This window comes from Rissa tridactyla, chromosome 2 (genome assembly GCF_028500815.1).
Source record: "Rissa tridactyla isolate bRisTri1 chromosome 2, bRisTri1.patW.cur.20221130, whole genome shotgun sequence".
Taxonomy (NCBI): domain Eukaryota; kingdom Metazoa; phylum Chordata; class Aves; order Charadriiformes; family Laridae; genus Rissa; species Rissa tridactyla.
The window spans coordinates 44507699-44522032 of record NC_071467.1 but is presented as its reverse complement, the minus strand read 5'-3'; the positions used below and the strand labels follow the sequence as shown (position 1 = coordinate 44522032).

General features: G+C 41.9%; 1 long non-coding RNA gene across 1 annotated transcript in view; it reads left to right on the top strand.

Moving 5' to 3' along the window:
- Window positions 1-14334, top strand: part of LOC128905638 (uncharacterized) — a 43396-nt gene that overhangs the window by 23390 nt on the left and 5672 nt on the right. Inside the window, exons 3-6 of the long non-coding RNA XR_008464918.1 lie at window positions 1409-1648; window positions 2659-2756; window positions 3941-3988; window positions 9399-9653. This is a non-coding gene — a long non-coding RNA (uncharacterized LOC128905638). The remainder of the gene's footprint in view (window positions 1-1408; window positions 1649-2658; window positions 2757-3940; window positions 3989-9398; window positions 9654-14334) is intronic.

The following is a 14334-nucleotide window of genomic DNA, read 5'->3' as shown; positions in this document are numbered from 1 at the left end:
TTATCTACTGCAGGCATGAGGCACCAGGAATTGAAGGCATGTCTTCCAGAGTTATGTGGATGCCATTTGGCATAGCAATCTGAACAGGATCTGAAAAATCAGGAGGCTACTGGGCTAGCAGAATGCTGACAGATTGACACTATGGTAAATCCCTTAGTCAAAGCCAATCCTAATAAACCCTGAAGAGACCAGCTCAGGAAATGCCAGGGGAAATAGAAACTTACGCCACGCACTACAGTTCAAATGAGTAATTGCCATCTAGATGCTATTTTGTGGTTTACCAACTTCTGGGGTTTGGAACAAGTCATTTATTTTTTGAAAAAGCTGGCTGCATTTAAAGGGCATTCTGTCCCTGAATAGTTTTATTGACAACAGGTATGCGGTTAAACCTGCAGTTTGTCAGGCAGTCTCGTATTGATTACCTTTCAGCTGTTATTGTATACTCGTTATAGATCAAATCACCTAGAGTACATTAAGGAATAAACTGTCTTTCAATTACATACCTTTTTATTATACTCAGTACTTTGGATTAGTGGCACGTCAGTTTGCGGAGTGTGTTTACAGCTTCCTCTGTTGCTGTACTTCCATAATATCTAAAAAAAAGGGAAGCTGTGGTCTTGCAAAAAAAATAGTAAATCAGTTTAAAGATAGCTATTCACTCTACAGAGAACTTCATTGAAATAAAATCTGATTAAGTTAATGGAGTGAGGTCAGACACTAGTAAAACAGTAAATATTTGTTTAAAACAAAACTGTGCAAATCAAATATGTAAAACAAAGAGAAACAAGATGCAAATTTAACTGAATCAAGCCTGAACAAGAACAAAGTACAATGTGAAACAAATTAAGAGGATTATAGGTGATGTGCAAAACAAAAAGAGGGGGGGAAATACCCACAAATAAAAATCAGACTGTATCTTAAAAGAGATTAAGGTTAACCAGGCTGAAAGTGATATGAAAGGAAAAAACAAAACCATATATGGTACTAAATATGGTGAGTTGTACTTCAGTCACAAAACCTGAAGTGCAGGAAGATTAAATTCCTGTCACCAATTTAATATTTTTATTGCTACCCAAGTCCTATCCCTTGCCCCAGCCCTATTTGTTTTCTCTTCCATGGCTAGTTTTCCTGACCTGCCTCCCTTAATATTGTGTGGGAAGTGATGACCCTCACTTACAGGGCTTCCAGTTCATCATAAGAGGGCAGGAGGCATGAGAAGTGCCAATACCTTAATCAAGGACCCAGTGATCTGTAAGGGGATGTGTTTTATCCAGGGTTAAGCTTTTGGGTTATGCAGCATCCTTAGAGCAATGCCATACTTGTGTGACACCTTAAGCTACCCAGGACCTCAGGGAAGGTGCAAGATGGGTTCTCAGTCTGTCCCCCAGGGCTGATGTTTTTTCTTCAGCCACCAACTGCACTAGGTCCCAGGTGACGGCATGGAGGAGGAAGATGAATCATTTGGATTCTGCTGCCATGGACTGACTTATCTCTGACTTATTTCTGAAACAACTGATGCGTGCTCAGAGATGTGGCCTGCAGCCCCCGCTCCAGGACGGCTTCCCAACACGACGCCTCTTCTGCCTCCACCTCCTGTGAGCATCGTCTTTGTCAGCACGCAGTCCGGTGCACCCCAAGCTGGTTATTGGTAAGATGATTGAGGATGCATTAATCCCTAAAGACTTTGCTTATGCAGCTCATCATATTGAAAATTATTTTTAGTCTCTCGTAGTAGCTTCAGGGCAGGCCTACGTGACTAATCACAGAAGCAGAACTGCAAAACTTATTGTTCCACTTGTGCTCCTTGGTTGTTGCCCACCTTCTTGGCTCTGTGTAAGCAGCACATGCTGATGAACATATGGCTCAGGCGGGGTGAGGCTAGAAGGTGGGAGAATACCCCAGCAGAGCAAAATGCTTCCTGCACTGGAGCTGGTTGAGCCTTAGAAGGACAAAAATCCTAACTTTTTACTCATTTACCAACAGTCAGAAAACCTTTTATTTCCTTTTATATAAAAATATTTACCTTTTGTTTTTCTTAAAAAGCAAAAGCAAACAAGTAGTAGAGATAGTAGGCTAAGGCTCCTACCTGGCAGCATTTTTCACCCTGTGCACAGACTGGCTGATTGGCCTAGGAGTTCCCTTTTGGTGTCTTAAGTCCTGCGCTGGCTGCCCCTGGCATCCCAGCGGTCCCAACAGTCCCATCTTGCGTTGGCTCAGACGTCGTGCTCTGACACCCCTCCGCTCTGACCACGACAGTGAGCCCCGATACCGAGGCCCTGACAAAAATACAAAAAGCACGCTGGTGCCTTTTTGACCCAGAACAGCATGCTGGAGAGATTAACTTCGTTACAAGACCACTAGGTGGCAATTTAGCAGCCCTGTTCTAAATTTTTAATATATTCAATTTCTTTATTGCATTAGACACGCACTTGGTGAATGGCAAACTGAATGAAGTTCTGCAAGATCTGTACTGGCCGTTCCTGCCAAATAACCTGAAGTCTTTCTGCTTACCGCACCCCTCCCAGCTGTGCATTAAATTCAGGGAGTGCCTCTGAACACCTCTGAACACTTCTGGCCAGGTGTCAGGACAGGGAATTATTGATTATCATGGAAAAACAAGGGTCCTTCTGACTCTTTAATGTATACTTGCCGTTTCAGGCTATATGTGAGTTGTAGCTGTATAGGCGATGAGGAGACTGACCCTGTCCGCAGCCATAGCTACATGACCGTGAGGTACCTATCTGCATACGCTGAAGGTGAGTTTATGTGGCAGCACACCAAAGGCAGCAGGGGAGCTGCCGTGGCCTTTGTCTGGATCTCCCAGATGTGTCTGCAGGGACTCCACATCCCCCTCTCCCTGATAACCAAAGATCAGAAAAAAGCTATGAACCATTTTCCTAGAAATTAAAAGCTGTTTTCCTTACAAACAACTATTGTATGGTTGTCTGAGAGGATTGGACTGCTGCAGAAAGCATTTCGGGTCTGGAACATTTAAGGCTGGCATCTAAACAGAGAGAGAGAGGAGGTGAGCAACTCAAGTATATGTGAATGTGTACAGTTATTTTCATTAAAAATACTGTAGAATTGATAGAAAAAAGCATAATCGATATGACAAAACACTTACAAAACCTACATAAAGACCACTAGTTCAATTGCATACACCTCCGCCTTCGGGGTGATGTTCATTTTTAGTCTCCCTCTTCAGTGTTGAGAGTTTTCATGGATTTTGCTTATCAGCAAAGTGATGCTCAAATGACTGATCCCAGAACTTCTGTGAGAGGTATTCTTAGGAGCGCCCACGGTTTATGATTCAATAAGGAGACTTACAAAGTGGTTTTTTTTTTCCCAGTGATCTCAAGTGACACACACTAAAAGCAGTGAGCTTTTGATGTGCTGACATTTGTTCATGAGAAAAAAATAATAAAAGAGCAATAGCATATTGTAAAATTTCAGCCTTCAGATACTAAAAATAGAGGAAATGGAAGAAAAAGATTGCTTGAAGTCAGCAATCAACAAGACAATATGTAGTGCTTCTGTAGCTTCAAAGCAGGCTGACTCAGAAGCTAATGTTTTGGTAGAAAAGGTCAAAAAGAAAATGGTTTATGATTCTCAGTGATCTTTATATTAAGTGACTCTTATGTCTCCCATTATGAAGCTGCTACTTGATGCAAAAAAAGCCAACCAGTCTGTTAATAGCAGAAAATATTGCAAATGAGCACAGCTATAATTGCAGGGCGCAGGGAGAGGGGGCAGAAGAAATAAAATGGATAAAAAGTAATGAAAGGTTTTGTGAAGAGTTCCTCAACCCAGACGAAAAGTAGAGCAAAGGATGCTGCCAGAATACACAGTAAGAGGAATGAAATTTGTCAATAAATAACTGTATGAATAATAGAGAGATTGATACCACCTTAGTATTTCTTTTTTCTGGGTTCCCTTTCAGTTGTGCCTTTCATCTTTAAAGGAGCTGAGAAGGGGGTTCTCACTTAAGGTAAGAATAGCTTAGCATTAAAGAGAGGTAGCTGACGTGGGGGCAGGCTGAGGAAGGGAACGTGTCTGTTTCCAAACCAGCTAGGAGAAAACAAAACTTATTTCTTCTTTCATCAGTAGCTTTGGAACGGCACTCCTTTTTATTGCTAATGAATATGAAGGAGTCAACAGGAAAAAACACGGTTTATGAGGATAAGAGGGCTTGAATAGATCTGAAGAAGATCTTAGGCTTCCCAAGCTGCGGTTTTTTTGGACAGCTCGAGACCTTGAAAGTAAGAAGAGTTGTGCAGTTGCTTTTCATGCAGTGACTGATAAATGGCTGCTGCTTTCATGCCTGCTCATCGCTCTTGGGTGCTGTTACCCTCTGGAAATCCCAGCGCCATTAACTGGAGATGCGCGTTACTGGAAGGTACTCGGGTAGAGCTGCTGCCCCACTGCTTTCAAAGAGTGGACGCTTGTTCCTTGTGCTTTGAAGCATAGAGAAGCCCTGCATATATTTGTTATTATTAAAAATTCCATACCACCACCACCGCTGCCATGCTTTTTACAACTTAGGGAAGAAAAAGTCGTGCAAACTGTCTCCCATGGTTTTTTTGAGCAACAGGTAGAGGGAAGCTGAACGGAAGCTGCAAAGCTCTCTGGCAAAGACTTTCCTTATTTGACGGTGCTTCTTCACATTAAGTAGTTCTCAATTATACTTGAAAAGTCTCATATTTGAAAATGTTCTTAGAAAAACTCAATTATAAGGATGAAAAGTATTTTCGCTTGTTTATTTCCCATGTGCAAACTGAGAAGCTTTATGTTTGGTCGATAACCAGTAGCAGTAGGAACCTACTTTCCATAAAACATCTTAAAAAATTCTTTCATCCCAGAAAGTGTTCTAAAAATAAACGTTTTCTTTACTCTGAGGAAACAGTATGGGGATTTTGGTTTTGTTTTTGTTGTTTTTTTTCAAATAAGTGGATTTTGATTCCTCACAGCTGTTTTTTTCTTTAACAGAAATTCGAACAGTTTCATAACATTATCATTTTGACAAAGTAATAATTTTCCAAACACTCTTTTTCTCCCTTTAAGCCAAGATAATTTATTATATATGGGCATTTAAACACATCTGGCTTTAAACCACCCCATTTTTAATTCATTTTTACAGGAATTGCTGTGTTATTTGTTACCTATATTATTTCTTCTCTTTAAGTCAAAAAGAAATAACCAACCAATAACCTCTTCCATTCCATATCTGAAACTCATTAAAAAAATCCCTCAAATGCACTGTTATCTAAATAACATACTTAAAACTTGAACTATGAATAGAAATTAAAGGCTATGGAGTATTTTTTCCTCATTTTTGCGAATTATACCAGTTGTCTTCCTACTTTATAGCTGTCTTTTATCTTCCAGCAGTGACACCCACCATCTGACTTATGATCTCTCTGCAGGAAGTCATTGAGTGACACAATAGAGTTAATGAATTGGTCTTTCACCTCCAAAAACCTGATCTAAATGCTAGCCTGAGATAATGAGCATGATGGAGTTCAGTAATGTCAGCAGAGTATTAACTTCTGTTTAAAGGAAGAATGAGCACTGGCAGGAAAATGGATTTTAAGAGAGATTTGGAGCAATTGCACCTGCATGCATTATGGCAACTCTAGCCTTCCTTCATTAGAGTCATATTCACATTATCTCTTTGCCATTTGAATAGAATTTGGCAGAGGTTTATCTGCAGAGCGTATCATTTATCAGGGATCTTTCTAGATATTTAAGTTCCTTACCACTGTCATATGTAAGCACCTCATCTTCAGTACCTGGCGGTTCAGTATTAGATCAGAGAATCAGAGAAGAGCATCTAACCAGTCAGCAGTAATATTTCTTATCACAGACATATGTAATGGCAGTATATCACGGAATCACGGAATTTTCAGAGTTGGAAGGGACCTCTAGAGATCATCTGGTCCAACTCCCCTGCTAAAGCAGGATTGCCTAGAGCACATCACTCAGGACTGCATCCAGGCGGGTCTTGAAAGTCTCCAGAGAAGGGACTCCACAACCTCCCTGGGCAGCCTGTTCCAGTGCTCTGTCACACTCACCGTAAAGAAGTTTTTTCTCATATTTGATCGGAACTTCCTATGTTCCAGCTTATGCCTGTTACCCCTCGTCCTGTTACTGGGAACCACTGAAAAGAGTCTGGCTCCATCCTCCTTAAACCCACCCCCACTATCATCTAGTAAGCACTGGGCTAACTGCAGAAGTCAGCAGGACTGACAGAGTGTTCCTCTTCCCAGCACAGAAAGGCCAAACACTGCTTATTTCAGTGAGGATCTCTATCCCTGCTGAAGATGGATTATTAGGATGCACTGGAGGCCTTTAGCGCCTATGAAGATAACACTCTTGTTCCTTTTTGGAGGGACTAGGATCAGCAACACCTTGCCAAGCACTTCATCTTTCACAGACATACTACAAACTGTCAAGCCATCTGGCCAAAGACAAAAAGAACACCTTCAAGTTTGTTGGCATATTAGCACCATCTTTCCAGCTCTCCCTCTTTGTTCTTTCAGACGGATCTCGCCTGCATTCTCACAGGTCACTTTTCTCAGTGTAAAGTGCAAAGCATCTCCCATGCTTTTCCCCAAATTCCTGTCAGGTTTGTAGCTGTGCTGGTCCAGTGATGTCAATAATCATCTTAAGACTACTTTGAAAAGTACAGTATTTGGCATAAAGTGATCCTTGTGTCCATACCAAGTGCCCCCCCCGCGACTTGAAACATCCACAGCCTCTGCAAAACAATGAGGATGGTCTAGTTGTCTTGTCAGTAAAGACAGATTTCCTCTGAAAAGAAGCAGCACAATGATCAATTGCAGTGTAAATCGGTTATTCTCAATCTGCACTTTTGATTTCACCTTCTAGACACACTTCTGGCAAGAGCAGCTGGCTGCCAGTGAGTAATGGGGAAGGCTGCTGCTCCCTAGCTGGAGCTACATTGGGAACAAAATCAAAAGAAGAAAACCCTAAGCAGTAAACCCCACAACTCATGGCCACCAGCAAAAATAAGTCCAAAACAAGTAAAACCCTACTGCAACAGCAACGGGAATCCCTTCCCCACTATTATCACCACTGAATTTCTTTCCCTATCAACATCATGTGTCTCAGGGAGAGACAGTCATTTTCCTAAGTGCTCCACAAAACTCTACAGGAGAACCAGGTTGTCAGAGCTAACAGGGTAGCTGCACTGTTGCCCTGATTTCTTTCCTTTGCACAGTGAAATTCAAGTTTTCACCTCAAAAAAAACAGAACCAAAACTAAAACCCACACACAGAACAGGTATTTACAAACTAACGACTGAAACACTTCAAGTCAATGAAACCCTGAATACCCTAAGAAAGCCAGGATTTTAGAATAGTGAAATAGTAGATATGAGCACGTATACGCAGACAACACCACCTTCACCTCTTAGCCAAACAACCTTTATTTTTTTCTGAGTCGTAACAGCATCTGAGTAACTTGTTCCCTGAACAGCCATTGACACTTCACACTCTCCTGCAGACTGACGTTGTTTATACATTCACTAGCTTTGTGTCTCTCTGGCTTTAGCCTTCCAATCCCAGCAAAATATATCTATTGATCACAGCAGGCAGACTGTAAACAGCAGGTTGCTCTTCTGTTGCCTTAACCATCTTTTTACTTTCTTCTTGTTTTTTTGGTTGGTTTGGATTGTTTTGTTTTCCTTCACAGCTCTTGAGTCACCCCTAACTTCAGTCAGTAAATAAATAACTTTACTATAGCCTTGTACTCCTCTTGCCCTCTCCCGCCTTCCCCTCCATAGCCACCTGCAATGCCCACCAAAAGGCTGGTTCAGACCCTCACAGTTCACATGTCCGAACCCAAGTTTATCTGAACCCAGTCTATGCCTGTCTCCAATCAAAAGTTAATTTTAAACCTGAACAGATGTTTGTCCACAATGTTTACATAGTTGATATATTTAGAAGACAAATGTTCTCTTGGCCTTTGCTATTTTAGATTAAAAAGCCAAATTCTCATCGGGTGTGACCGAAAGTGAGCAGGCAATGGTGGTTTTGCTCAGTTGGTGCCTGGGGCCAGGGGCAGACCTGGACCTGAAGCCAGGCAGATCCCTGTGTGTGGATATCTGCTCAGTGCTGCACTTGCAGAATTTAGTCTTGCCCCTCAGGATCTGCTTACACCGGCAAGGATGAGTCCAGGTCCACTTCTGCACTGATGCAGGTATATGATTTTCAGTCCTGGATGGCTTTGCTTTGAATCATAGAATCATAGAATGGTTCAGGTTGGAAGGGACTGTAAAGATCATCTAGTTCCAACCCCCTGCCATGGCAGGGACACCCTCCACTAGACCAGGTTGCTCAAAGCCCCATCCAGCCTGGCCTTGAACACCTCCAGGGATGGGGCATCCCCAACTTCTCTGGGCAACCAGTTCCGGTGCCTCACCACCCTTTCTTGGTGGTAGGAAGAAGAATTTCTTCCTAATATCTAATCTAAATCTACCCTCTTGCAGCTTAAAACTCTTACCCCTTGTCTACTAACTATACTAACTAACTATTACCCTATCACTACACTCTCCCTGATAAAGAGTCCCTCCCCATCTTCCCTGTAGGCCCCATTTTGGTCAGAATACAGATGAACAAAATGCACCTGATGTGTGAAGCAGGACCTCAGTCTCTTCTTGGACACGGTCTCCAATCCCACAGTTTACCAAGAAGATTTTCCCAAACATAGCTGTTAAACAGTTGAGCTCTCTTCTGTTAGTGGAATATTGTTATTATCTCTTAAAACCATGTCCTTAAATTTAGTAAAGCTGAGAATGGTTTCTGATAGATTTGAAGGTTTTATTTGTTTGTTTGCCTTGGGCTGAGGCTCAGAGCTGTAGCACTCGATGTAGGTGACTTGCCCCAGTGGTATGACCCAGGATTTGCTCACAGGCTGCGTGAACAGAGCGCTCAGTGGGGTACCGGTGTGTCAAAATGCTGAGCAGGCACCGCTGAAATGGAGCAGGCACCACCGAAATGCTGAATGGGGCACATATCTCAATGCCCTCTGCAGCAGGCGCTAATGTGGGGACAGCCCAGGAAACATTGCTTTAGAGTGCATGTGTATGGGGGGAAAGGACTTCTTGCTTGGGAAGAAGTTATCTTTTGCTTTTACTGTCTGCCTATTCACTCCATTTGTTCTGTGCTCCAGCTGAGAGGGAGCCTTTGAGATGTACCTGTGTGTACTGTAACGGCACATTGACTCAGCTACATTAAGCTGCAGCGTATTTCTATATCTCAGGTGGCAGTCTTATTTTTTTTATTATTTTTAGTTTTAAAGGCACATTATGATAAGATTTTGGGGATTTTTAGGGGTTATGGGGAGCGTGAAGTTCATCTGTTAATTTCTTTCTAAAGTGTATGGCAGGTCAGCAGAGAGGGAGTCTCCTTGCCTCATCCTAGCTGCAGCTCGCTGAGTCCTCCTCTTCTTCCTGGAGATGCCATCCTTTCCAGAAACTCCTGGACATGGCCAGAGGAGAGTGGATTCCCAGGTGATGAACAGGGCAGACAGAAGGAAAAACTGAAGAGCCAGACCCAGGAAGAAAACAGCACAACAAACATGAGTGGGTGACTCCTGAGGAGAGCAGTATCAAAACCACAGCCAAACAGGAGGTGAGAAAAAAAATCTCCTTTTCCTAAGGTTTGAGAGAGGAGCATGTGGTGACTTAGAAAGTCACCGAGTTGTTGAGTTTGAAACCAAGATTGGATGTGGAGGCTAGCTCTACTACGACGCTCAGGACTGGGAAGATCCTCAAATTCTCTTCCATCTTCCACTTCCATTTTGAGTTTTCTTGGATTTCAAAGTATGTTCTTCTAGTTTCTGTTCTGAAGAAAAAAAAAAAGTTAATAAATCTTTAAAAGCCCTTTTAATCTTCTGTGAGTGATTACTTCCAAAGGAAGAGATTTATGCAGATCTGCCTCAATGTTGCTTATTCACAGCTTCAAACGTATCTTCAGTCCTGCTTGGTGGTGGTCGCTGTGGCGACCAGAAAGAAGGGGTAGGTTCAGGCTCTGCAGCTTCTCTCGTTCGCTGTAGTGAGTTGACTGCACAAACTGAGCAGACAACTTGAATTGTAATTTACTTGGTTTTGCCTTCCTCCCAGCTGAGTATTTTGTGTTCACATTTCTATTTCAAAATGCAGCTATCCAGGGTGTCTCATGTCTGGATATGCTCAGAGCAAAATAAGAAATGGCAGAGCCGCATTTTACATGGTGCCGTGGTCAGGTTAATAAACCTTGCGAGCTTTCCAAAGCCTATGTTGTTGTACTTGAGCAGTGCTTGCCACCTCAAGCACAATGTCATCTTAAATATTGTTATGTAGCTTCTGCATCTTCGAAGATTTGTGTCCAGTCAGCTGAAAACACGAAGTGACCAGGCTCATTTTCATCTGCAGAATACCAAGTAAAGTGCCCTAAAAAAATTTGTATTTGTGCCAAAAACATGTACACAGAAATGGTAGCTATATTTCCAAGCTTTAGGTTTGGTTTTAAGCAAGCTAAGAAAAAAGATGACTTTATTTTAAAATCAGCAACCATGTCTATAAAAAGATACGATACACCAGAAACACATTAAAATAGCTGTACGTGAATGCACAGTATGCTTCCAGTGGTAATACTAACAATGTGTCTTATGTACATAATCTTATTTGCACGTAGGACTAGCAGGGTTCTGCTTTTTGTGACCATATACATGGTGGAAAATTGACCAGATCAATGTTCATTTGACAAGCTGAGATCTCAGGTATACTAATAGGTGTTTTAATGACCAGTGTAAACAATGCCTGTGTTTTTAGCTGGCAGTGAAATGTCTTTGAACCTGTAAAACAGGAAGGGAATATAGGCTGTCTTTGTTGAGGATGCTGAGGATAGGAATAAGGGAAAGGCAAGCAGTACTTATAAAGCATTGCTAGAATGTTTCTGATACACAAAGTCAACCACAAAACCCAGCAAAACATATTTTTAAACTTTCTTAAGTAGTGCAGCAGCGTTCTGTGTTTCTTAGGGGAAGAATTCTGGCTCAGCAACTTTGCGCTATAGCAATTAGGCTGCTGCCCACTAGCAGGCAGCTCTCTAAGCCACACAGCAGTTAACGAAGAGGCTGCAATGCAGGTGTAGACTGCCTACACTTCCAGCAGTAAGGAAGCTGCCTTTTGTGACTTAAAAGCACTTTTCACATTTTTCATATGTTCAGTCAGAAATTCACCCATAATTTTTCTTCCCTGGGAGAAATTTCCCAGTTTTGTGAACTTGAAGGTTTCCGTAATTGAGGTGGAGAAACACAAACTAGCTGTGAGGAGTTCAGAGATTTTAGTTAAACCTCACACACCTGGAAATGCTGATGAAATTCCCGGGAAATGTGGAACACTTCGTTTGTCAGTCTTCAGACCCAACCGAACTGAAGAGGTGTCAAAGAGCTCACGCCAGTCGTAGAACATGGGGTTTAGCTAACAGTGCCAGTGATGATTTTTGAGCAACCTCTTCTAGCTCAAAGCAGGCTTCTCCATGTGTTCAGGATCTGAGAGACAGGTTGCAGTCATGACTGGGTAAGAACAGGAGTGTTTCCCTGTAATGAACAGGAAAATCTGCACTGACCTCCAGAATGATGAATTAGAGAAGAACCTCCTGAGCTTCTGGCAGCACCAAACAGAAACTTCTGCCTCTTCAATTTACTGTATCTGAGACATGGAGATAAGTTGATTTTGTGATTATACCAATATTATACCTAATATTGCACATGCACCTGTAACATGTGTGTACTTTGGGGTTTCCAGTATTTTAAGAAGACATTCAGCATCCAGACTCCAAAATGTCCTAGGCTGCTATTTAATATATATTATTAAAAGGAAGGAAACCCAGCAGCCTGGTCAATATTAAATCTCTTTCTGTGGTATGCAAAAATAGAAATTCAGATAACTTATGTTTTATACAGTATGGTTCTTTTTCCTGAACAGAAATCCATTTTCAGATGATAAAGACCTTGAGAGAGGTGAATGAAAAATTTAATATATTAAGTTTTCTAGACGTTCTACTGGCAGTGCTGATTTCAATGGAGAAGAAGGAACTTTTCAATTCTTTCTAAATCTGTGAAGATAATAGATCTGAAAGAAACACTGTTAGTAATTCTGTGGTCTAGATTTTGACCTTTACAGTCATACAGTTTGCTATTTTTAATTTACATTCAAGTCATTCGGTTTCCAGTTTTTAGGACAAAAAACAGATCAGGAATACACAGTGTGGTTTCGAAAACTGCTTTGAAGTAAAATTGACTCATGCAGTTACTGCTATTGGTTTTGTTGCTTGAACTGTCTGAAGTTTCCTAAGTAGGTTTATTGAAAATTATTTCTTAAAACTCAACCCTTCCTAGAAGACATATAAAGACAAACCAGAGGAAATAAATATTAAGAGGGGAAAATAAAACTAAAGAATCTGATTATACTTCATAAGATAGAAAAATATGGAAACCATCTTAATGGTGTCGTTTCCAAGAAAGGAGAGATCATCATGACGAGATCATAACGAGAAAAACTCCCTTTGCTACATCAGGATTTGTGGCTAGTATTAAGGGGGGAAAAATGGAGGTTTTAAAAATTTGGAGAAAAAAGTACGGCATATTCTGGAAAATAAACCAAAGCTGCTGTCTGCATTATATGCGGTAGAACAATAGCATGCTGCGGGACATTTAGTGAAAGACAACAGCGTAGCATGATGCTTGTACATCGTGTTGATACTGCTCCCTTGTCTGAAAACTCATGGCCCAGCAGCAGCTCGGTCCAGGAAGGGACAGTGCCATTCATTGCAAAATAAATTACACTGGTAAAATTCAGTTTGATGTGACTGTTAAATTCTGACTCTGCTACATAAAAGGGAAACATATACATACATTTTAACTTGAGTGCTCAACTTCTTCCTCACTTCCTTCACATGAAAAAACGTATTACCCCATTGTCCCATGAATCAATGTTGTCAGTACGTTTTTTTCATTGCTGGAAAAAGGACATCAAAGTCCCTGTCTAAATTTAAAACTTCCTTGCCTTCACTGCTGGCCTCTCAATATAGAGAAAATCTTAACCTCTACATACATTTACCCACAACAAGTAAAAAATTCCAGAAAGGTGTTTTTAATTTGAGTTTAGGAACCGTGTTCAGAGGTTTTCCTGCTTTGCAGCGGTTAAACATAAGAGCTGAGCTAAGCTTGAAGAACTTATGTGGCTTTTGCAAACTACAAAGACAGCTTGCTTCTGCACATTACACAGAGAGGAAGCAAAACCATTTATGTGGCGAGGGGAAGAAAATAGGCAGGAAGCAGCAGACAAACCCAAACAAGAGAAGCAGGGGCACTAGAAAGCCACATAGGTTTCAGGGACCCCTTTTTCCTGCATGCATGATCTAACCTGATCCTTCCTCAGAGAGCTGGCGCAGCCTGCCCTGTCCCTGCCACCTGCGGGTGGTGCGTCAGGGTCCCCGGAGGTGAGGAGCAGCTCCCGGCAAAGCTGGGGTGCCCAGCAGCAGGGTTGTGTCTGTCCCCTGATGTTGTCCACCAGAAGCTGCTGAGGGACTGCAGGCCTCACCTGCACAGGTACATCACCTTCTCTTCTGGGCCAGAGGATGAACGTGCCACATCTCCCCTTGGGGAAGTCTGGGCAATGCCAGTCGAGTGGGGCAGGCCTATTTGGAGCTTTGCATTGTTATGATTAAGAACGGTCTTTGACACTGAGAACTTAGAAATGAGAATTTCAGAATCAAGGAAGACTTTCTGCATGCAAGTGGAGCACGCATTTGTTTCTCTGCATGTCCTCTGCCATCGGACTATCTCAAAGTACTTGCTAAATACCTCACTGTGTTCAGGAGTGAAATGGGATGGCCAAGTGGGTCACCTCAAATGTCTGTCACACACCAGAAAGGGGTGTGTGTGGGGGGGTGTGCATGTGGCAGAATTAAGAGCAAGCTCAGGAAAAGTGCTTTGTTCCAGTGCCATTTTATAGGTGCTTGATTATATGGTCCAGAGGCAAGAAGGGGAAATACCCCAGATGGCGGGGACGGTTCCTTCATAGGCAGAAATAACAACTGGCAGAATTGTGGTAAAATACCTGGGAGAATCCCTAAAAATGGAGGTGAATATCTATATAGATCCATACACACATTCCGTTTACTTTTTTTTTATTTATTTATTTTAAAGTGCATGCCATATGGACATTTGAGTGCTTCCTGCTAACGGTATATATGTGCTGCCTGTGATCATTACCCTGGAACAGGAAAATTGGAACTTAGAAAGGATTTTGTTAATAAGCCTTTT